Source organism: Muntiacus reevesi, chromosome X (assembly GCF_963930625.1).
Source record: "Muntiacus reevesi chromosome X, mMunRee1.1, whole genome shotgun sequence".
Taxonomy (NCBI): domain Eukaryota; kingdom Metazoa; phylum Chordata; class Mammalia; order Artiodactyla; family Cervidae; genus Muntiacus; species Muntiacus reevesi.
The window spans coordinates 82,620,829-82,645,530 of NC_089271.1; the positions used below are offsets into that span (position 1 = coordinate 82,620,829).

At 38.2% G+C, this 24,702-nt stretch overlaps 1 pseudogene; it reads right to left on the reverse strand.

The window, feature by feature from the left end:
* Positions 1-22,884: 22,884 nt before the first annotated feature.
* LOC136153826 (selenoprotein H pseudogene) lies at positions 22,885-23,218 on the reverse strand (annotated as a pseudogene).
* Between the last annotated feature and the right edge of the window lie 1,484 nt (positions 23,219-24,702).

The window sequence follows — 24,702 nt, forward strand, 5'->3', positions numbered from 1 at the left end:
TCATTTGATTAATGTTGAAATAATATTTTGGAAATATTGGGTTATTATATAATAAAATTATCATCATTTTGTACCTTTTAATATGGCTATTATATACAAAGTTACATATATTCCTTGCATTATATCTCATTTGCATTGCACTGTCCTAAACTAATACCACACGCACACAGAGTCAAGAGTCAAACAAAAGAAAATCCCACAAAAATAATATACTTGATTGATTCAGTACTCAGGATTTGCTTTCAATGGAAAATAATATACCTGGTCCATTCAGTATTCAGTATTTGATTTCAATGGAAACCATTAAAGATAGACATTTCATTAAGGTTTTCAAATTATCCAAATTGTCTTTCTAGATATCTCAAATTGATAAGATAATTATTAACTCTATGTTATATATATCTACATAATGTTGCTGTTGTTCAGTCACTCAGTCGTGTCTGACTCCTGTGACCCCCATGGACTGCAGCACCAGGCCTGTGTCCCTCACTATCTCCCAGAGTTTGTCCAATAGGAAACATTTATTTGGGAGAAATGAAATGGAGCAGATGGTTTCAACTGGTGAGACTCAAAAAATAAATGACATTCATCTAGTGAAATGTTTATTAAAACCATGTTATAGGTACTAGTACATTCTGCTTAATTAAGTATATATGAAAGGATAATATTTAATGGTTTATTATTTATTTCATTTAGAATTTAATTTAATTTAGACTAATTTTCCAAAGTCTTCACAGTAATTGTGCCTAAATGTAATAAGGTCTACTTATTTGCAAAGGACTTAGGCATCTGCTCATCGTGTTGATAAAAGCCAACTTTCTTCTTTGGTTAGATCAGATTGGGGTTAATTTAAATCTTCTTTGGCTGGATTCTCAGACGTATTTTTCAGGGAACTTATTTCCTGTGTTGTATTAAAGTGGATACTTGTTTATCTCCACAGCATCCATTTCATTCTTCTCTCATTATGTGATGGTCATGTACTTTGGGTGGGACTGGCCCTCCTTACAAAGGTGAGCACTGAGAAGCATAATCCAATTAGCACAACCTCACCTCCTCTGCAATACCAAAGTATGGATAGTCAATAATCCTGATTTAAAGCAAGAATATATGGTAGAATAAAGTAGAATATATATTCTACTGACCACCATATTGGTTTGGATTGTTTCAGAATTTAGCACAGGACTTTTGTATAAATGTGTAGTGTACTGATGTAAATCCCCTAATTGCTGCAGCCATTTTGCTACAGTAAGAACAGCCTGAAAAAAAAAATCAAAACATCTGGAGGAGAGCAGGGATGAAAAAATAACAGAGAACCTGAGTTAGACGCCTGATAAAACTGCCTGAATTCCTGCCCCTAGACTTTCCCAACAACATCTTGCCAACATGTTTTCTTCATTGTATAAAACATTTTAAGTTGAATTTTCTGTTACATATCAACCAAAAGCATTCAAACTGAAATACTTGTAGTTTTCCCTTGATTAATTTTTTATACTTTACTGTAAAAGTGTCTCTGGCTGTTTGATGGAATTTCTTATTCTTTTCCACTCGAGAAATTTTTCTGGAATTTTCGTCCTTTCTGCCTACTCAGAGTTTGGTATCACTATTGTTGAACAATGTAATTTGTTTGAGATTCAATTAGAAGATCCTCATGAATTACAATTTGGCATAACTATATTTAGTCTTTGTATTCCTCTTACTCCCAAAGTTTCGGTCAGTCGTGTTGGCTTATTTATAAATAGGCGATATTCTGCATGGGTGAATCTTCCTAACTGGGAACTATTATAATACATCAAATTGAGTTTCTGAAATGCCAAAACATATGGTTTGAGTTTGCTGCTTTCTTATTATAATATCTGACATCTATATAAGTCACTGAGTTTACAATGAAATTCATTCTTTAATTTAATAAAAACAATAAGCAGACTATGCTTTATTTGAATCTAGTGATTTTAAGCATGTAGATTCATTGTCATACACATATATGTTAACATATAATATTCGCATAAATGTATTTTTATGTTCATTTTCTCTTGTATGTTGTTTATATGTTCTGTTAGTCCATTTTTTGTGCCTCCCTTGATCATATTTCTCACCTAATGCTGCGTCTATTCACAGATGACTATTTAGCTGGTCATGACTCTCTGACGTTAAACCTATATATCCCATATTATAAATGGACTCAGTCTTGGAAATCAACTTTTTTTTTTTTTTACAGAATATCCAATATATACTGTAGAGAATTGTTTATGTAACCCACATAATGTATGCAAGAATGAATAAACAGAAAACAGAAGAGTTACTGCTTTCTAGAGAACATTTAGCAGCATTGTACATGAAATGATCTGGTAACCATTATCATGCACCATGAAGACCTTTTTCATCTCAGCCACCATTAAACTGCACTCTGCTATAGAGTGGCAGGAATGATTCACATTAAGAAAATATAGACGAAATTCTGAAGCAATCAGATTAAAACCACAACCACAGTCTTCTGGATCTGCACTAGTATAGTAGATTGTTTCCATATTTGGCTTGGAGACATTTGAAATACAGCTAGTCCAAACTGAGATAAACCATAAGTATAAAATATACACTGGTTTTCAAAGACTCAGTATGAACAAAAAAATGTAAATTATATCATTAATAAATGTTTTATATTTATTGCTTGATGAAATTATAAAATTCCAGTTATATTGGGTTAACTGAAATTATTAAAATTAATTTCACCTATTTCTCTTTACCTTTTAAAAGAAGCTATTAGAAAATATAAAATTACATATGCTGTATTAGAATTCTGTTGAACAGTGCTGCTATATGGAACACTGAGATGACTCACACCCTTCAATAAATATTGATTGCTAAGAATGTAAAACCTAAGCCTCCATAAGCAAGCTTTAAGACCTAGTAATAAGAATACTGAAGCAATAAAAAAATACTAGCCATGTGAAACAAGAACCATGTGAGGTCTGGGAATCTTATAACAAGTTTCCAAGGTTGATTCAAATACAAGGTCAGTTTTGAGAACCACGTTTTATAGTCATTCCCAACAAATCCTTTCATAGTCTTCATAAATTTCCAAACAAAAGGACACCTTTGAGAGACTGTTATAAAATAAACCTTTACCTGGTGGGCTCTCCCTGACTTGGAGTTGAGAGCAAAACTATTTAAGCAACCTTCCTTCTTAATAACTGTGGCTTTAAAAACCATCTTGTCTGGGCTATAAGCAGAGAAAACTGAGGGAAAACACAGTGAAATATATCAACCTATATGTACATAAATATCTTTCATCATGAAAGGTGTACTTTACAGCTAAAGAACTTTTCTTTAGAGATACCCTCATTCTGTATTGAACTTGGCCTTAAATACCATGAGAATGGACACTATAGACAGAAGCAACAAGTCACAGATTTCCCTGGTGGCACAATGGTAAAGAATCCACCTGCCAATGAAGAAGATGCAAGAGACAAGGGTTTGATCCCTGGGTTAGGAAGATCCCCTGGAATAGGAAAAGACAACTCATTCCAGTATTCTTGCTTGGAAATTTGCATAGATAGAGGAGTCTGGCAGTCCATGGGGTTGCAAAGAATCAAACACAACTGATCACACACACACACACAGCAAATCACTGGACTTTTTTTTTCTTATCAGTTATGAGAATGTGGAGGAAGAGTCAGGTAATACAAATGTTATTTGTTTCTAAGACAAGAGCAGAGGCAGGACTTTTGTTTGTGGGAGAGAAAAACTGCTGTTTTATGTAATTACTTCAAAACACTCCTTTAAAAATATGTTTTGTTTTCCTTTTCAATATTTTTTTTTTCTGGTAGGCATATAAAAACTTTTGAAAATAATTTCTAAACCTCTGTCCTCTAGATGAAAATAGTAAAAGCAGATGGACCAAAGTTTCTGCTGGGGTGATCTTCAGCTAGAGGATACAATAACACTTCTATAAATCAACAAGAAAAAGAAGAGCTACGAACCATAAATTCCTGTTAGGAGTAAGAAGATTTTTCTGAGTAGATCAGATAATTCCTTTTTTTTTTTTTTTTTTGTAAATGAGTTTATTTATTTTAATTGGAGGTTAATTACTTTACAGTATTGTAGTGGTTTTTTGCCATACTTTCACATGAATCAGCCATGGGCGTGCATGTGTCCCCCATCCTGAACCCCCCTCCCACCTCCCTCCCCATTCCATCCCTCAAAGGTTGTCCCAGTGCACTGGCCCTGAGCACCCTGTCTTATGCATTGAACCTGGACTGGTGATCTATTTCTTTCTTATGATTAGGAGGTAAATAGTTAAGTCATATAAAGTCATCACAGAGCCCTACTCACACCTGGCACCTGCTCTAGATGTTCTTCCACAAGAAGCAAGAGTGCTTGAGACACACAAGGAGGCCTCCCCAGCTAGGTCCCCATTCACTCTTAGGTCAACAAAACATTAGCATTTGAAGGAAACTGTTCTACTTCCTAGACTGAAACCCTAGGCCTGTTGCAATGAACTTAAGTCTTAGTTGCTGAATTGTGTCTGACTCTTTGAGACCCCATGGACTGTAGCCCACCAGGCTCCTCTGTCCATGGGATTCTCCAGGCTAGAATACTGAAGTGGGTTGCCATTCCTTCCTGCCAATTTCTTTCCTCTTTCTTTCATTATTTTATTCTTTTTCATTTTTCCCCATATTTTTCATTCCCTTTCTTTTTATTTTATTCTTTCCTCCCTATGCTATTCTTCACTATCTTTTCTTTCATTTTGCCTTTTTATAATTTATCTTATCTCTCCCTTCCTCTTTTATCCCTGTCTCTCAGTTCCTTTCTTTACCCTTCTCTCTTTGCCTCTCTTTTCTTCATTCTTTTCCATTGCTCTCTTATTTTCCTCTCTCCTGTTCTGTTACTTCATATATATATATCTTCCCCACTTCACCTTTTCCATTTTTTCCCCTCTGTCTTCTTAAGTATAAAAAACAAAACATATATGTTCACACAGAAGACGAAGAAAACTAAATGATTTGGAATTGTGTGAAAATCTTCCCATGACCAAACTTGCTGAGGTAATCAAAGTTTTATTTTTCTTGTTTCATATCTTTCATTTTGAATTTTAAAAAAGGGAGTAAGGGTGGAGAGAAAGAGGAGAGAAATTGACTTTTATGGTTTCTTCATTCAATTGTTATTATTGTCTGTTTTGACCAAAACAATAATCAAATGTTCCACATAATTAAAAATTTAACCTTTTTGAGGGCATCTTTGTATGTCTGTACATACAGATCCACCTTATGCTTTTAAAATCTCCATGATATATCATTATCTGGATGGTGAGGCAGCATCACAAAGTGTTTAAACTTGCTATTACTTGAGTCAAAGATGGACTTTGATCTGACTCAGATGCTAGCTAGTAGTGTAATCTTGAACAAGACCCTTGCTTTCTCTAAATCTCAATTTCTTCATCTGTAAAATGGCGCTAATATAATAGTATCTACAGCTTAACTAAACTTTATACAGGCTTCTTCCTCATTATAGGCCCTTAACCTTCCTTTTTTAAGGTCATTTACTTTAAAGAACCTGCAAATTATTTCTCAGTTCCTCTGAGATGTAAATCTTTCTAAAAGTCTATTGCCAGTTTTACAACTCAGGTATGTCTTTCTCAAGAACCCATCCCTTTAAAATGTAATCACAGTGTTCATTGCAGCACTGTTTATAATAGCCAGAACATGGAAGCAACCTAGATGCCCATCAGCAGACGAATGGATAAGGAAGCTGTGGTACATATACACCATGGAATATTACTCAGTTATTAAAAAGAATTCATTTGAATTAGTTCTAATGAGATGGATGAAACTAGAGCCCATGATACAGAGTGAAGTAAGCCAGAAAGATAAACACCAGTACAGTTTACTAACACATATATACGGAATTTAGAAAGATGGTAATGATAACCCTATATGCAAAACAGAAAAAGAGACACAGATGTACAGAACAGAATTTTGGACTCTATGGGAGAAGGTGAGGGTAGGATGTTTTGAGAGAACAGCATCGAAACATGTATATTACCTAGGGTGAAACAGATCACCAGCCCAGGCTGGATGCATGAGACAAGTGCTCAGACCTGGTGCACCGGGAAGACCCAGAGGAATGGGATGGAGAGGGAGGTGGGAGGGGGGATCGGGATGGGGAACACATGTAAATCCATGGCTGATTCATGTCAATGTATGACAAAAACCACTACAATATTGTAAAGTAATTAGCCTCCAACTAATAAAAATAAATGAAAAAAAAAAAAGTATAATGTAATCATAAGATGAACTTATTTGCAAAGCAGAAATAGAGACACAGATGTAGAAAACAAACATATGGATACCGAAGGGAAAAGGGGGAGGTGTGGGATGAATTGGGAAATTGGGATTGGCCTACATACACTATTGATACTATGTACAAAATAGATAGCTAATGAGAACCTACTATATAGCACAGGGAATTCTACTCAATGATCTGTGGTGAGCAAAATGGGAAGGAAATCCAAAAAATAGGGGGTATATGTATATGTATAGCTGATTCACTTTGCTGTACAAAAGAAACTGACACAGCAGTATAAAGCAACTATACTCCAATAAAAAATGTAATCATCAAGAAACAGCACTGTTTTTTCCAAATCTCTGTGGGAGATGAGGAGCTTAACTATGGTGTGTGTCTTGCTCAATCTATTAACCTATCTCCTGTCATAAACATATGAATTTAGTTTTCCTCCATATAAAGCAAATTAGTAAATACAGATGGACTATGAGTCCCCACTAATGTCCTCTAGTACTTCTCCACTAGTTCATTCCAGAGCTTATACTATACACCCCAATCCTTTGAGCAGTATTGAGTTCAGACTGAGTTCTGACTTCTTTTTTTTTAAGTTTTTTTTTTTTTTTTTTTTTTTTTGAGTTCTGATTTCTTGTTGCAATAACCTTAAGTAAAGTCTTCCCTGCCCGTTTAACTTTGCCTGTTGCAATTTTTGCATTGACACTAATTTGTACAGCTGTTGAGAGGGATAAATGCAATAACAAACCCAAAGTATCCAGTGCTTAGTCAATATTAAGTCCTCAGTAACCATCAGTTAACTTAATTACCATAAATGATTTAATCTACATTGACTGACATTTTCATTATCTCTAAAAATGTTTTCATTTTCACAGTGGTGAATTAACACTCCCATATGTTTACTCTTCCACAACTTTGAAAGTATTTCTATAGGTTATTTTTTCTAGAATTATATTTTAAAATTGTGTAAGGATTCATGAAGTGAATTTCAAATAGGAAGGAGAAGCCTCAAGGACTTTTCTGAGAGGATGGGTCGGGTGAAGAAAAAATTACATAGTGGTTTAAGTTAAACTATCAACCTTCTGCTGGAAGTAAATCAACTCTGCCTTTACTTGTTTTATAAATTGAAGTTCAAGGTAAGTTTTGCTGGAAAACAAAAGGTGAAGTGGTTCTGTTGCTAAAAACAATAACCACCACATGCACAAATATTTGTTAGGGAATTAGGGTCCAAGGAATTGTGTTTTTAACAATATTTCCAGGGACTCTGATGAATGTTAAATTTGATAACTGGTGGAAATCATAAGAATATCTGCTGGGAATCACATGCATTTGGCATTTCTAGGTTTAAATCCTAGCTTCAAATCTACCACTCACAAGCTATAACAGTGCATCCTAACCCAGCATGTGCATTATGATCTGCCTTTATATAACTCACTTTCAGTCACTCAGTGAAAGTCAAAGTTACTCAGTCGTGTCCAACTTTTTGCTACCCAATGGACTATATAGTCCATGGAATTCTCCAGGCCATAATACTGGAGTGGGTAGCCTTTCTGTTCTCCAGGGGATCTTCCCAACCCAGGGATCAAACTCAGGTCTTCCGCATTGCAGGCAGATTCTTTACCAGCTGAGCCACAGGGGAAGTCCAAGAATACTGGAGTGGGTAACCTATCCCTTCTCCATGGGATCTTCCGACCCAGAAATTGAACCCGGGTCTCCTGCATTGCAGGCGGATTCTTTACCAACTGAGCTATCAGGGAAGCCCTAATTCACCTGCAACTACACAGCAATTAGAATTGCTTCCTCAGTGTTACCAATCCCTCTTCCCTATAACTGTCTTCACAGAGGAGACTATTGGAACCAACTCATTTCCTCTTCTCATCTCAAGCCTGCTGCCCTGATATGACTGACAGTTCCCCCAAACTGTGTTAAATCTATTTCTCTCACTCTAGTTCAAAAAGTTCCCAAACATCAATGCACATTAGAATTTCCTAGGGAAGTTTTGAAAACACTCATTCCCAGGTTACACTTCATACAAATTAAGTCAGAATGTCTAGGGGTGGAGTCCAGGTATCAGTTTTTAAATACCTCAATTTGCAGTTTGGAAACCACTGCTCTAACCCATGGAGGGCCTGAAATGTGGACTACTTCCCCAAATTTTTAGCCAGCTGCTAGTTCTTGGTTAATTTTAACTCAAGCCAACAAACAACTGCAAGACATCAATGCAAAAATTAGAACCCCTATTCAAGCAGCATCCCAGCAGTTCAATCACAGTGCCGCTATTACACCTCTACTCCAGGACAGAGACATCTCCATATCCATCCCACCCACTGCAGCAGAAGCAATAGTTTGTTGGGGTGGGGGTGTGGCTCTGGAAAGACATCAGAGACACAGTTGCATTTGCAATAGCATTTGAAGAGGGAAAGTAGTTTCAAAGGCAAAGAGATGGAAAAAAATGATATTAAAAAATGGCAGTACTAGAACACTTTCTAACACCATACACAAAAATAAACTCAAAATGGACTAATGATCTAAATGTAAGACCAGAAACTATAAAACTCCTAGAGGAGAACATAGGCAAAACACTCTCCAACATAAATCACAGCAGGATCCTCTATGACCCACCTCCCAGAATATTGAAATTAAAAGCAAAACTAAACAAACGGGACCTAATTAAACTTAAAAGCTTTGGCACAACAAAGGAAACTATAAGCAAGGTGAAAAGACAGCCTTCAGAATGGGAGAAAATAATAGCAAATGAAGCAACAGACAAAGGATTAATCTCAAAAATATACAAGCAACTCCTGCAGCTCAATTCCAGAAAAATAAATGACCCAATCAAAAAAATGGGCCAAAGATCTAAACAGACATTTCTCCAAAGAAGACATACAGATGGCTAACAAACACATGAAAAGATGCTCAACATCACTCATTATCAGAGAAATGCAAATCAAAACCACAAGGAGGGACCATTACACGCCAGTCAGGATGGCTGCTATCCAAAAGTCTACAAGCAATAAATGCTGGAGAGGGTGTGGAGAGAAGGGAACCCTCTTTCACTGTTGGTGGGAATGCAAACTAGTACAGCCGCTATAGAGAACAGTGTGGAGATTCCTTAAAAAACTGGAAATAGAACTGCCACATGACCCAGTAATCCCTCTTCTGGACATACACACCAAGGAAACCAAAACTGAAAGAGACACGTGCACCCCAATGTTCATCGCAGCACTGTTTATAATAGCCAGGACATAGAAGCAACCAAGATGCCCAACAGCAGACGAATGGATAAGGAAGCTACGGTACATATACACCATGGAATATTACTCAGCCACTAAAAAGAATACATTTGAATCAGTTCTAATGAGATGGATGAAACTGGAGCCCATTATACAGAGTGAAGTAAGCCAGAAAGATAAACACCAGTACAGTTTACTAATGCATATATATGGAATTTAGAAAGATGGTAATGATAACCCTATATGTGAGACAGAAAAAGATACACAGATATATAGAACAGATTTTTGGACTCTATGGGAGGAGGCGAGGGTGGGATGATCTGAGAGAATAGCATTGAAATACATATGTATTATCAAGTGTGAAACAGATCGCCAGTCCAGACTGGATGCATGAGACAAGTGCTCGGGGCTGGTGCATTGGGATGACCCAGAGTGCTGGGATGGGGAGTGAGGTGGGAGGGGGGTTCAGGATGGGGAACACATGTAAATCCATGGCTGATTCATGTCAATGCATGGCAAAAACCTCTACAAATATTGTAAAGTAATTAACCTCCAACTAATAAAAATAAATATGGGAAGACCCAGAGGAATCGGGTGGAGAGGGAGGTGGGAGGGGTGATCGGGACAGGGAATACATGTAAATCCATGGCTGATTCATGTCAATGTATGACAAAATCCACTACAATATTGTAAAGTAATTAGCCTCCAACTAATAAAAATAAATGGGGGAAAAAAGACACACATATAAAGAAAAAAATAAAAAGGAAAAAATAAATGAAAACAGCAACAACAACAAAAAGTGACAAAAACCTAAGGAAAGGTGTGAATAGTGCTGAAGTAGAGAGTATAGTTGGAGAAGGCAATGGCAACCCACTCCAGTATTCTTGCCTGGAAAATCCCATGGACGGAAGAAACTGATAGGCTGCAGTCCATGGGGTCGCGAAGAGTTGGACACGACCGAGCGACTTCACTCTCACTTTTCACTGTCCTGTATTGGAGAAGGAAATGGCAACCCGCTCCAGTGTTCTTGTCTGGAGAATCCCAGGGACGGGGGAGCCTGGTGGGCTGCCGTCTATGGGGCCGCACAGAGTCGGACACGACTGAAGTGACTTAGCTGCTGTAGCAGAGAGTATAGTATTAGGTGTCTTTTTGTTTTATCAGCACTTCTCAGAGGGAGTCTGAAGAACTGCATCAAAATCCAAAATCGTCTGGATGAGGACAAGACTTCTGCATTGCTGCCAAGCTCCCAGGGTAATTCTGGAATTTGATCTTGGGATAAGGGGCAATTGGATACTGTCTCAATGGGAAAAAAATAATTAGAGTTCATCTTACCTTGAACTCCCTTTTTGCCTCCTGTGGACTTGCTACCATCTACACAACCCCACCGTTGGTGTTTGCTGACCCCTTGTGGAATGAGTTGGGAATTATCCCTTCATTTCCCACTCTGCTGTGCATGACTTTGGCAAAACACAGTATTCAGGAATCTTGTGCCCATCAAGCAAAGTTGGTTAACATTAGAGAGATTCTTGGGACATCTCTCTTCTATTATTTTGTGTTACTTTAAAAATGAGTAGCTTCTTAGTTACCTCTAGGAAATCCAATTCTACAGCATCCCTAAATCATTAATTCGTATGGGAGAAGGCAGAGGGTTCTGAATGGCCAAGTAAAACGTTCTTCGGGAGCAGAGATTTTGCAATGGATAATAACTTTCTAGCAATAGAACTTTGAAAAGATAAATGTGACAGAGGCATATAGAATGGACCAGATGAGAGAAAAACTAGAGTGGGGGATTAATTAGACCACTGTGTTAATTAAGAAGCAGAATGGTTAGGAAAGGGACAGATGTGACAGACATCTAAACAAAGATTAGACAGAATCAAGTAGTTTACTAATATCAGGAGTGTGGAATGAAAGAGTATTTTTCACTTCATGGTAAACCATTACTATTTTCTAGATCCTATGACTGAGGGACTAATCTCACCTGGTAACAGTTTACTGCACCTGAAAACTCAATTCTTTCAAGAATTTGCAACTTTCATTTTCTAATTTGCAACTCCCATGGTATAAAGTAAAGATAGTAAATCCTCAGTCTGTAAAGCAGGGGCTAGTCTCACATAGAGACAGCTATGGAACTCTGTGCTAGCTATTCATTTACCATAAGGCATTGTCTCCAGAAGACAACTCTAAAACAAATGTTCCCTGTGAGAAATAACATCAATTCATCAATGGCAATTATCTCTAGTTACAAATACCAACTAATTGATCTGATAAATTAGTTCTCACCAGGTAGTAGGAAGGCCGGTGGAAAGATGCAGAAGACATTAGATCAGAGTTGGGCAGGTAATTCAGGGTATTGCATAAGATGTTACTTTGGGGGACCTGGAGTCACCTTCATGCACCATGAGAGCATCGAGTTCCTCAACTAGTAGTAATAACAACTGTTCATGTTTATTGAGTGGCTGCTTCTCATGTGTCAGGCACTAATAAAAGCTTCTTACATGTATTAACTCAATCCTCACACCAATCCAATGAGCTGGTAGGCGCTATTATCCCTATTTTATAGCAGAGGAATGTCAGGCATATTGAGCGTGAGTAATTAGCCAAAGCGATAATTAGGAAGTAAGGGAGGTAGAATTTAATCTCCAACAGTCTAGCTCATTGCCTACATTATTAACCCCAGTGTTATAATACCTTGAAAATATTGTAAGAAAAAGATGTGTTTCTATGGGATAATATGGAGCCCTAAAGCCTCTAAGATGCTCAAGATCTTAGGAGGTTAATGCCACTCCTCCAAAAAATCCAGGAGAAAACTCAATGCTGAAAACATCTGGCAGAACCCTCCAGGACAGAACAGTGATGAGTAGGAGGCAGGAAGAGCAGAGGAACAAATAAAGATTGAGTTATGAGGGCATGATAGAGTAAGAGAGCTACTAAATGGCAGAAGTAGGATTTAAAGCCAGGCAATCAGGTTCCAGAATTCAGGTACTTAATCACTATACAATGCCACAGATTATATGAAAGAACCTGGAGAAGAAATACCCTAGGAACAATGGTGGAATGCCAGTTAAGATTCTGTTTTTTTTTTTTTTTTTTTTTTTTCCCTTTGTAAATAATACAGTGCTTTTTTTTCCCTTCAGAGAATGTGCTTTCTCACAATGCACTATAACTACATTCCCTGCTAGAACTGACCTCTGTTATTATCTATACATAATTCTGTGCCTTCTGAACATTATGATGTGACCTGGTGCTGAGCATCTACGAGGGTGACTTTTAAATTATGATTTTCATAATGAACCTATACCTTTTTATTTCCCTTCCAAAGCTGTTGTGAGTCATACAACTCCATAGAGCTCCAAGTGAAATTTCTATTTTACATATTCATTAGAATGCAATAAATTGTTAAAGTACTAAAACTTAAATACTGGGGAGTCGGGATAACCTTTTTAGGCATTTTGCCAAAACTGTTGCTATATTAAATGTGTAGCAGTCATGAATGTCTGTATACTGTTATATTTAATTTCCTACAAAGCTAAGCAGCCTCCAACAAAATTGCTTTGTGCCTTAGCTAAATATAAGACAGGAAGGGGGAACCTATCAACATTGATACAAAATACACAAAAGACAATATGATTTCTTTTTATTCTTTTTCAATGATCCTTAAAATCCATTACAGTTCAACCTGAGAATAGATCTTCTTTGCTGAAATAAAGATGATTTCAAACAAAACTTTTGTCTGTTTGTTTTGTTTTAAACTGGAAACTTCAAGTCAACAAGACTTCATAAACTGTAATTTTTGAGGGAGAATATAAAAGCACATCAGAGATAACAACATGAAGAATTCATCTTTAAAGCACTTTCAACGTATGCTTGTATTCAGTCCAGATTGTGCTCAATTTTATACATTCATCATCTTGTGCTGAGGTAAACTTAAGCAAAACTGTCAAATAAGTCACTATGTCTTAAGGGCACACAAATGTTTTCTGGCTTTGCTTGGAAACCCATTCAGTCTTTTCCATCTACCTTTCTTCTAAAATGTTCTTTTTCTCATTACATCAAAATTCTTCTACAGCAGCTTCACTGGACCTCAGCTTACCTGTGAGGAGGGAAATATTTGATCAATTAAACTTTTTCATTAACATGTTGTAAATGATTGTGAAATGTTTAAGATGTTAGCCTTCCCAGAAGTATTTGCACTTTGAAAGAGTCACGTTTTAACCTAAAGGAAACTTTAACACTAGAATTACAACAAAAGTGCATTTAACAAGGGTAAATTTTCTGGTTCACTACAAATTAACCCTCCAGGAAAGCACCGAAAAGATTGTTTATTTCTCTTGTAAAGTGGAACTTTACATTAATAAGGAACAGTTTCAAGATTTTTCAGGAAAGGTAAGTAGATGATAAAATCCTTGAGTTATTATATATTTGGGAATGCTTTTCTTTAAAATAAACAACACACTAGATAGATACAGAATTATTGGGCTATGACCTTTTATAATCCAAACTTTGAAAATGTGCCCCGTTTTTGTTTTGTTTTTGTTTTATTTTTTGAATGCAGTGTGAATGAGAATTTAAAGACCAGCCTGAGATTTTGTTTTGCTTTTGCTTCATTTTGGTTTGTGAGTCATCTATTTCTTTTGTAGGAATACTTGTAAGTTTCTTTATCCTTGAAGCTGAATAATTTTATAAGGGTATCTTGATCTTAAGCATTTTCTGATATTTTCCCAAGAACTCTTTGATCTGCAATGTTTGAGTTTTTCAGAAAAGCTTTATTTTACTATGTCTTATAGTTTATGGAAATGGCACCCCACTCCAGTACTCTTACCTGGAAAATGCCATGGATGGAGGAGCCTGATAGGCTGCAGTCCCTGGGCTCGATAAGGGTCAGACACTACTGAGCGACTTCACTTACACCTTTCACTTTCATGCATTGGAGAAGGAAATGGCAGCCCACTCCAGTGTTCTTGCCTGGAGAATCCCAGGGATGCGGAAGCCTGGTGGGCTGCCGTCTATGGGGTCACACAGAATTGGACACGACTGAAGCGACTTAGCAGCAGCAGCAGTATAGTTTATGGGTAATTTCTGTTCATCTTTCATAAGTATCAATTATTACATGTTAGATTTCCACTGTCTTCAATATAAATCATCTTATTTTGCATCCAGATTCAAATTCCAATTCTGCCACTAACCAGCTATATGGCTTTGGGTGAGTTTCATAACTCTCTGACCTACCTGTAAAATGTGACTAATAATACTATTTGCCTTAGAGGTTTGTTATGAGGTCTGAACAACATAATTGTGTAAAAACACTTAGCATGGTAGCCTACAGCTGGCATTAGTATTTATTATTATTCAAGACTTCAGACAAAAAACTGAGAGAATTGAACAATAATTATATTATCAAGGCAGAATGAGGGACTCTTGTTTTAAAAATCAGTTCACCATCATCTTCCAATAAATAGAATGATCAGTCAACAAGGAAACCTCATTTTTAAAGAAATCTGGTTAGTCTTTATTTAAATGAGTTTTACTTTAATATATTATCTTTTTAAACATAATTTCCTTATTCCCTTTTGCTTCCCCTTGTTTTATGAGCACTTTAGAGGCCCTGAGATTAAACACTTAGAAGGATATGTATGTTAATCGTTCAGTTGTGCCGGACTCTTTGTGACCCCCATGGACTGCAGCCCACCAGGCTCCTCTTTCCATGGGATTTTCCAGGCAAGGATACTGGAGTGGGTTGCCATTTCCTCCTTCAGGGGATCTTCCTGACCCAGGGATTGAACTCAGGTCTCCCGCCCTGCAGGCAGATTCTTTACCAACTGAGTTACAGGGGAAACAGAAGGAGATGTAAATGCCCTAATATATTGAGACACTGAGCATCTTTAGTCACATCTAGTCACATGAGGTTAAGGTGAGATGACAGGTCTTGAAGCTTGAGAAAAGTGTTAGTGAACCCCAAAGCAAAGGTGTATAAGTTAGGTGGTATTTCAAATCCATATTCAAATTAATCTGGATAGCTAGAATTCTATGGAAAGCCTGAAAAGGGTCAGGTGATTTTTGCTGTTGTTTTTTTTTGTTTTGCTGTTGCTTTATTTTTTTCCCTTTTCAAGCAATTTCTTGAGCAACTGTCTCTTTGGCTGTCCAACCGCTGCAAATCCAGTATCAATGATAAACATGTCACTGAGCTTAAGTTCTCTGAGTAAAAATTGGAAATATCCTGGTGAGACCTTCATTTGGAGAAAAGCTCATTGTTAATTGTAGCAAGAGAAATCCTTGAGCAGGACCATTTATAAATGAATTTTCAGAGAAGAGTTAAAGTCATGACACATCAAAGCCAAACAGAGAACTGCTTCAGTGAGCAATCAGAAAGTTTTCTTAATTCATTGTTGGCATGAACTCTTGGTTTGACTAATTACTCTTAATCTCCCTTCTGTGGTAGCTACTTTTACCTGTGTATTTACTTCTGGAGTTATTTGATATTAGGAGTAGAGATTATTCTGAAGAAAGATTTTCATTTTTCCTCTGCTGATCATTATTTTTTGGGCTGCTATATAGCTATGACTGACCACTATGAAATCTGTAGAAGTTTAGCTCCATGAGGAGAGAGACCATATATGCTATACTTACCTCTGTATGCTTAATACCCAGTATAGTGTCTGACACCTGGTATATACTTCACTGAATGAACGAATGAATGAGAACAAGGACTCTTTGGTATGTGCACCTCAGTATTCTGTGTTATTTGTATGTAATCTTTGTAATTTTCTGTCTTGAATATACTTATTCTCTCCTTGATACAGTTACTTTTCTTCTAAGAGCAAGTGCTAAATAATAAATTTCTTTCAAAGGGAACATAATGTGAACATTTTCTATAATAATATGGTCAGCAAGCTGTGATAAAGGTTGGAGTTTGCCTAAATTTAATTCATGAGTTATACAACATCTTAGCCTAAAATCAAAGCTGGAGAATGGCTCATTTGAAATGATGATTCATGAACAGGAGCTAAAGACAGAGAATGAAAGAGACAAGGAAAGAAACCCATCCAAGGATGCCTTATCAAAGTGGCTACTCCTACCAGTGACTGATTGCAGGCTCCTTCTGATTCTTGTGAGAAGACTTACTAGGAAATGTTTCTAAGAATTGTCTTCTCCAGAGAAAAAAAGGGAAATCATTCATTCACTGAATTTCATTCTTCATTGGTCAAGGCTTACCCTAATAAGCATTAATTGCCTTGTACTATCAGATTGCATTTGTGTGAGCAATGGGGAAGGTACCCTGGAGGTGGACATGGCAACCCACTCCAGTATTCTTGCCTAGAGAATCCCATGGACAGGAGCCTGGAGGACTATAGTCCATAGGTTCACAAAGAGCTGGACACAACTGAAGTGCCTGAGCATGCACGAGCAATGAGCAGGTTCCCATCATGACCTTTCTATGATATCAGAGAAGCCTAGGGCAGGAGACAATAGATATTTAGTTCAGACTTGAGGGGAGGTACTGTCAGTTTTCATCTGTACCAAGCTGGTCAAAATCTGTGGGGAGCTGGTTACAAAGATGTGGCTGGAGTAAGAAGAGAGGCTGAAAGATTTGAAGTGATACATAAGAGCTATCCCATGCGAATAGTAAAATGACTAATCACTTATGAATATGCCTTGAAAAATATGTTTCAGATAGCACCATTGAGATCCAAAAGAATACTTGGGCTGTAATTCAATCTATGAATTATGTAGCTGCTTCTGAATCACATACACTTCACTCTGGTGTTTTGACGTTAGCAGAGTCTCAAGATTGAATTCCAAGATGATATTCAACTAAAATATATTTTAAGAGAAGAAAAATTATGAAAACAAATGAAGTGTAATGCAAATTGGAATTTAACAGAAATAAAGACACACTGTTCTCCTAACAAAGGCAACATTATGTTTTGTAGAATTTGCAGGCATTTAAATGAAATAAGATTTCATCTAGAAGTATTTATGTTTAGCCTAATTTTTAAACTGTTTCTGAAAACTTGACACTTAGATATAGTGTACTTGCAAAATAAAGTCAGACCCACTCACATTTAGAGTCAAATCTGCAAGGAGAATGACTTGATTCTTCTCTTCTCTGGATAGGGTTGCCCATAGAAACCTAATACCTGTCATGTCAAACACTGCTAGAATAAATACACTCACATCATGATGGCTAACAGAGGAATTTAGCCTGACCATTGCTACCAGAAGCCATCATCAGAATGGCTGTGCTCCATAATATACTTATTCATCAAGGTCAAACACTGCTTAATCATAATCAAGTAGTTTTCCTCATTTAAGTCTAGTCTGTTGACATAAACTTGATTTCAAATGCTGATCCTAGCTCAGTTCCAGGAGCCCAGAGCTACTTTAATTTTCATTTCACTACTCAAGATACTCTTTAAGGTGCATTCAAGAAACAAGAGGAGCATATAATTTGGCTGAGTCCCAAAATATCATGTTATACTTCAAGGAAAACATTGATATTCTTGTGGACTGAAACTACTCTTGCACTAGAACTTACTGGTGAATTTGTCAATTAGCTAAAGATCAACTTCCATCATAAGTTACACACTGACACATCTAGGCCTCAGGGGTATGGGAAAATGCATGTATCCGGTGAGTGTAGTTGAGTCTGCATGTTGCTTTGGCAGGTCGAGTAGGAAGTTGGATCCCCAGACAAATATATATTTCTCTTTCCTGGCAGCTATCAGATCAAGTACATGACATAAAATGACCTAGTGTTCACACATTTGCAGCGAATTCTGTATATGAAAGGTGTTTTATTCATGTCATTGTGATTTCTCTCAGTTTAATTGAAGAAATAAAAATTGAGACCTCTCTGACTCCTACCATTCTACTTACAAAATCAAAATAATGAAAAACCAAGTATTTGTGGCAAAAAAAATTAAGTTACAATCATGTGGTGTATTTAGGCTATAAAACAGGATATTATCTACAGTGAAACAGTTCACCAGCCCAGGTGGGATGCACGAGACAAGTGCTCGGGCCTGGTGCACTGGGAGGACCCAGAGGAGTCGGGTGGAGAGGGAGGTGGGAGGGGGGATCGGGATGGGGAATACATGTAGCTCTGTGGCTGATTCATGTCAATGTATGACAAAACCCACTGCACTGTTGTGAAGTAATTAGCCTCCAACTAATAAAAATAATTGAAAAAAACAAAAACAAAAAAGTGGTGATGCACAATGGAAAGAGGGCAGAATATGGAGCAAATATATGGAGACTATTGGTGAGTCAAGATAGGCTAGGCTATTTTGTGGTATCAGCAAACTACAAAATCTCAGGGACTTAAAGAAAGAAAACAACAAAGGTTTATTGTTGCGTTCCTTTAATGGACTGGAACCTGGTTGTCCAGAGTCGACGATAAGAAAGTGAAAGAAAAAAAGAAGCTGATACTCCCTGGTTTATGCAAAGAACCAATAAAACCCTAGAACAGGGATTGCACCGGTCACGAAGGCACAGGGCGCCCTCTCGAGGGCGTCATGAAAACCCGGTCAGGAGAATGAGTTTGGCAGGTTTCTACACTCCAGAGAATTAGCCGGAGGGAGGGAGGGAGAGAGAGAGAGAGAGAGAGAGAGGCACGGGGACCCAAGCTCTGACGGAGCAAAGGTGCTTTAATGATCTTTCTGTGAGTATATACAGGCTATTGTACAAGGAATTTCTTTTGACAATGATAAAGATCAGAAAACCAAAGGTACAGCGACCATTCCCAAGGGAACAAAGGATTAACAATGGTCATAGGGTCAGGAGACGATCCATATGTCAAGAAAGAGGATCGAACCTAAGCAGTTTTGTCATAAGGAGAATGTTTACTGAAGGAGATTCATGCATGTCTCATCCTATGGCCTCAGTCCTGGGAGTGATATACTGTTCCACTCGTTTCTGTTGCCAGAAATTGATAAGAAACAGAGAATTTATGAGAAACAGCACAAAGGAATCCTCCTGTTAAACATTCCCTGACAGTTTATTTCTTCCTATTGTTACATATCCAACGTAGGCTGACCAGAGGTTTTGGAGTAGGAGGTTAAGGAACTTTGCTCCACATAACTGTCATTCAAATTGATGGAATCTCCACTAACTTAAAATGCTGTCATTTTAATACAAAACTCAAGGGTCCATTGCAACATAGGAAGACAGGGCTTGAGAGTTGAGCCCATGCATTTCAATGCTTCTTCTAGTAAGTGACATGCCACTTTTGATCTCATTACATCAGGTAGAACTAGTTATATGGCCTCCTCTAATTTCAAGCAGGTGGGGAAGTATAATCCCCTATACACTAGAATGAAAAGAGAACTGAATACATTGGAGGGTGCTAATAATGGCTACCACAATTTTAATCAAGACTACAACTTTTGTACATGTCTGGGAAAGTGACAGCCTGTCTGAATCTTAGTCTCCTCACTGTAAAATAGGAATTTTTGCCTTGGAATAATTATAACTGCTAAATGAGATAAATGATTTAAAGTACAGAGTATTCAACACATAATAAATATTTGATAAATGATGAGCATTCTGGTTCAGGGGAAAATTAGTCTATTCTTATCACTTAGTCTTGAATTAGCCAAGTTTATATATTCCCTGGTGGCTCAAACAGTAAAGATTCCACCCGCAATGCAGAAGGCCTGGGTTTTATCCCTGGGTCAGAAAGATCCCCCAGAGAAGTGAATGGCAATCCACTCGAGTATTCTTGTCTGGATAATTCCATGGACAGAGGAGTCTGGCAGGTTACATTCCATGGGGTTGCAGAGTAGGACATGATTCAGCAAAGGTTTAAAACTTAAACTTAGTCTATACCACAAGATTCATTATCTCAAAGTGAGTTCTTCCCATCACTGAATTTTGGGCCTGAAAATATTCGTGTTTATACTGCTCTCCATCTGGATCCTTTAGACCTGAGTAAGTTTTCATCCCAATCCCGAAGAAAAGCAATGCCAAAGAATGTTCAAATTACTGCACAATTCCACTCATTTCACATGCTAGTGAAGTAATGTTCAAAATTCTCCAAGCGAGGCTTCAACAGTATGTGAACCAAGAACTTCCAGATGTTCAAGCTGGATTTAGAAAAGGCAGAGGAACCAGAGATCAAATTGCCAACATCTGTTGAATCATAGAAAAAGCAATAGAATTCCAGAAAAAACATCTATTTGTACTTCACTGACTATTCTAAAGCCTTTGACTGTGTGGATCACAACAAACTGTGGGAAATTCTTCAAGAGATGGGAATACCAGACCACCTGACCTGCCTCCTGAGAGATCTGTATGCAGGTCAAGAAGCAACAGTTAGAACCAGACATGGAACAATGAACTGGCTTCAAATTGGGAAGGGAGTATGTCAAAGTTGTACATTGTCACTGTGCTTATTTAACTTATATGCAGAGTACATCATGTGAAATGCCAGGCTGGATGAAGCATAAGCTAGAATCAAGTTAGATTGCCAGGAGAAATATCGATAACCTCAGATATGCAGATGACACCACACTTCTGGCAGAAAGCAAAAAGGAACTAAAGATCCTCTTGATGAACGTGAAAGAAGAGAGTGAAAAAGCTGGCTTAAAACTCAATATTCAAAAAATGAAGATCATGGCATCTGGTCCATCACTTCATGGCAAACAGATGGGGAAACAATGGAAACAGTGACAGACAGTGACTTTATTTTCTCTGGCTCCAAAATCAAATCACTGTAGATGGTGACTGCAGCCATATAATTAAAAGATGTTTGCTCCTTGGAAGAAAAGCTATGACAAACCTAGACAGCATATTCAAAAGCAGAGATATTCCTTTGCTAACAAAGGTTCATCTAGTCAAAGCTATGGTTTTTCCAGTAGTCATGTATGGATGTGAGAGTTGAACCATAAAGAATGCTGAGCACTGAAGAATTGATGCTTTTGAACTGTTGTGCTGGAGAAGACTCTTGAGTGTCCCTTGGACTGCAAGGAGGTGAAACCAATCAATACTAAAGGAAATCAGCCCTGAATATTCATTGGAAGGAGTGATGCTAAAGCTGAAACCCCCATACTTTGGCCACCTGATGCAAAGAACAGATTTATCAGAAATGACCCTGATGCTGGGAAAAATTGAAGGCAGGAGGAGAACGGGATGACAGAGGATGAGATGGTTGAATGGCATCACCAACTCGATGGACATGAGTTTGAGTAAGCTCTCAGAATTGGTAATGGACAGGGAAGTCTGGCATGCTGCAGTCCATGGGGTCACAATTGAACAACTGAATGACTGACTGAGACCTGAGTAAAGATTATCTATGATTAATCAATATACTATGACCACTGACATAATTATTGTTATGTGTTAAGCATAACAAAGAGTGGTTCCATAACAACTCTGTTCAGATTAATAAATAATTTTTTGTTTTTTAAACATATTTGTGGTTACTATGCATATATATTTTGGTTGCTTTGGGTGTATACAGGTTTGATTAATAATGTCTGTAGTAGCTTTTATTAAGTGGTTAATGTCTATGTTTTGTGCATCTAGTTTATCTTTGCCTTATATTGTCAGCATGTCTGTGAGGTATCCTGCCTACCATTTACTTTATTATTGCCTCAGAACACTTAGCATCATGATCTATTCATGATGCGGATCCATATATTTTGATTGACTACTGGTAGTGTAGCTTCAATTTCTCTGCTTAATAAAACTAAAGTACTTATTAAGTGTTAAGACAAATCATTTTGATGGATACATTTCTTTTTTATTCCTTTTTTAAAATTATTTTTAATTGGGGGTTAATTGCTTTACAATGTTGTGTTGCTTTCTGCTGTACAGCAATGTGAAGCAACCATAACTATACACATATACCCTCCTTCTTGATCCTCCCTCCTTTCCCTCATCCTAGCCCTCTAGGTCATCACAGAGCATAAAACTGTGTTATATAGCAACTTCACACCAGCTATCTGTTTTCCACATGATAGTGTATATATGTTGATGCTACTTTCTCCATTTGCCCCGCTCTTTCCTTCTCCTACTGTGTCCACAAGTCTCTTCTCTCTATCTGTGTCTCCATTCCTTCCCTGAAATTAGGTTCATCATTATGATGGATACATTTCTAAATGTAGTGCATGTATTTCTTCCTTTTTTTTATATATCAAATCAAATCCTTTAATTTTTATTAAACCAAATCCAAGAACTTTTCAATGTCTTACTAGAGGATTGCCTCACAACGGAACCATCGTTTCTGGAGGGAAGGAAACCACAGCTTCGGGGACATGAATGAAGTTTGGCCATGTCCCGTCATAAATGCTCCAACATCACCAGGGACAGAGGCTCAGCGAGACGCCTTCTTCCCCACCTCCCTACAAAAGGTACTTCTTCAGCTCCTCTCGAAGCTGCCCCTCCGCGGCCTGGCGGCGTGCACCTTCACCGCCAGCTCCGGGGCCTGCAGGCGCAGTGCCTGGCTCAGAGCCGGGGCATTGCGCCCGTAGACGCGTCAGTTTGTGCAATGCTGGATGATGACGCTCGGCCCCTCCACTCTCCCATCCTGGCCGCCGGCCGGCTTCTCCCGCTTCTCGGCCGCTGCGGCCAGCGCCGCCTCGGCCTTCCGCTTCCTCCCGCGGGACGCCATGGCGCCTGGGGCCCGGCTGGGGACAGGACGCAGCCGCGGCCACCAGGTTCATGCCAGGCCGGCTCCGAGCACAGAACCGCAGTCCAGGCTATTTCTTCCTTTTATACAGATGTTAATGAAAATATCCTTTGATGATCTCTTCCATTCTGTCAAACAACTCAAGTTTACCTACCATTTATATCCATATGGTCCAAAATGTCTCAGGTAGACGCTTGATCTTGTTTTGAACTTCACGTATATATTTCCAACCATAAACAGGATATCATTATCAGAATGTATCTTCTGTCATCTTCAGTTCAACATGGACAAAACTGACCTCATTATCTTCCCTCAGAAATCGAGTTGAGTTATTCTTCCAGTTTTCCTTATCTATAGTCTAACATGTAAGTCTTACAGTCATTCTTGACATCTTCTGCCTTGTTATTAACAATCAGTCAGTAACCTAGTCTCATGGAAACTATTTTTTGAATATTTCTTATATGTCTTCTTACTTCTACTGCTTTAGTTCATCTGTTGTCAATGAAACAGGCACAGTCAGTTCAGTTCAGTTCAGTCACTCAGTCGTTCGTGCCCGACTCTTTGCGACCCCTTGAGCTGCAGCACGCCAGGCCTCCCTGTCCATCTCCAACTCCTGGAGTCTACCCAAACCCATGCCCATCGAGTTGGTGATGCCATCCAGTCATCTCATCCTCTGTTGTCCCCTTCTCCTCCTGCCCCCAATCCCTCCCAGCATCAGGGTCTTTTCCAATGAGTCAACTCTTCGCATGAGGTGGCCAAAGTATTGGAGCTTCAGCTTCAGCATCAGTCCTTCCAATGAACACCCAGGACTGATCTCCTTTAGGATGGACTGGCTGGATCTCTTTGCAGTCCAAAGGACTCTCAAGAGTCTTCTCCGACACCATAGTTCAAAAGCATCAATTTTTTGGCACTCAGCTTTCTTCACAGTCCAACTCTCACAACCATACATGAACACTGGGAAAACCATAGTCTTGACCAGCTGAACCTTTGTTGGCAAAGTAATGTCTCTGCTTTTAAATATGCTACAAGATCACCCCCTAAATAGACTCTTCACCTCTAGTCTTTCTGCAAATCACCTTTCACACTGCTATTAGAATAAGCATGTTCTTTTCCCCAGTAGCCTTAAAAATGATACATTAAAAAATGTTCTGGATACAAATCTATGTACTTTCTCAAAATGCATCAAAAGTCTGTTTTTTTCACCTCTTGGACTGTACCTCCTTTGTGGAGTTCACTGAGCTGGCTGGAATCCAGGTCAAAGCCTTAGACTGACATACTCACTGTATTTCATATGCCAAGCCTAAATGTAGTAAGCCATTTTTGGACATGAATGAAATGTGCCACCCTGCTGCATGATCTGGCTTCCTGAATGCCCTCTGAGTACTGGGATGATGCAATCTGGAAGTAGTGGGTATTAGCTCCCCATGAGGTGAACTTGATCAATAAATGAGTCAGGCAGATAAACCCCTTCTCCCTTCAGCATTCAGAGGACTACTCCAAGAAGCAGGTCCTCTTTTCAAGCTTTCCAGAAAAGTCGAGCAACAGTGG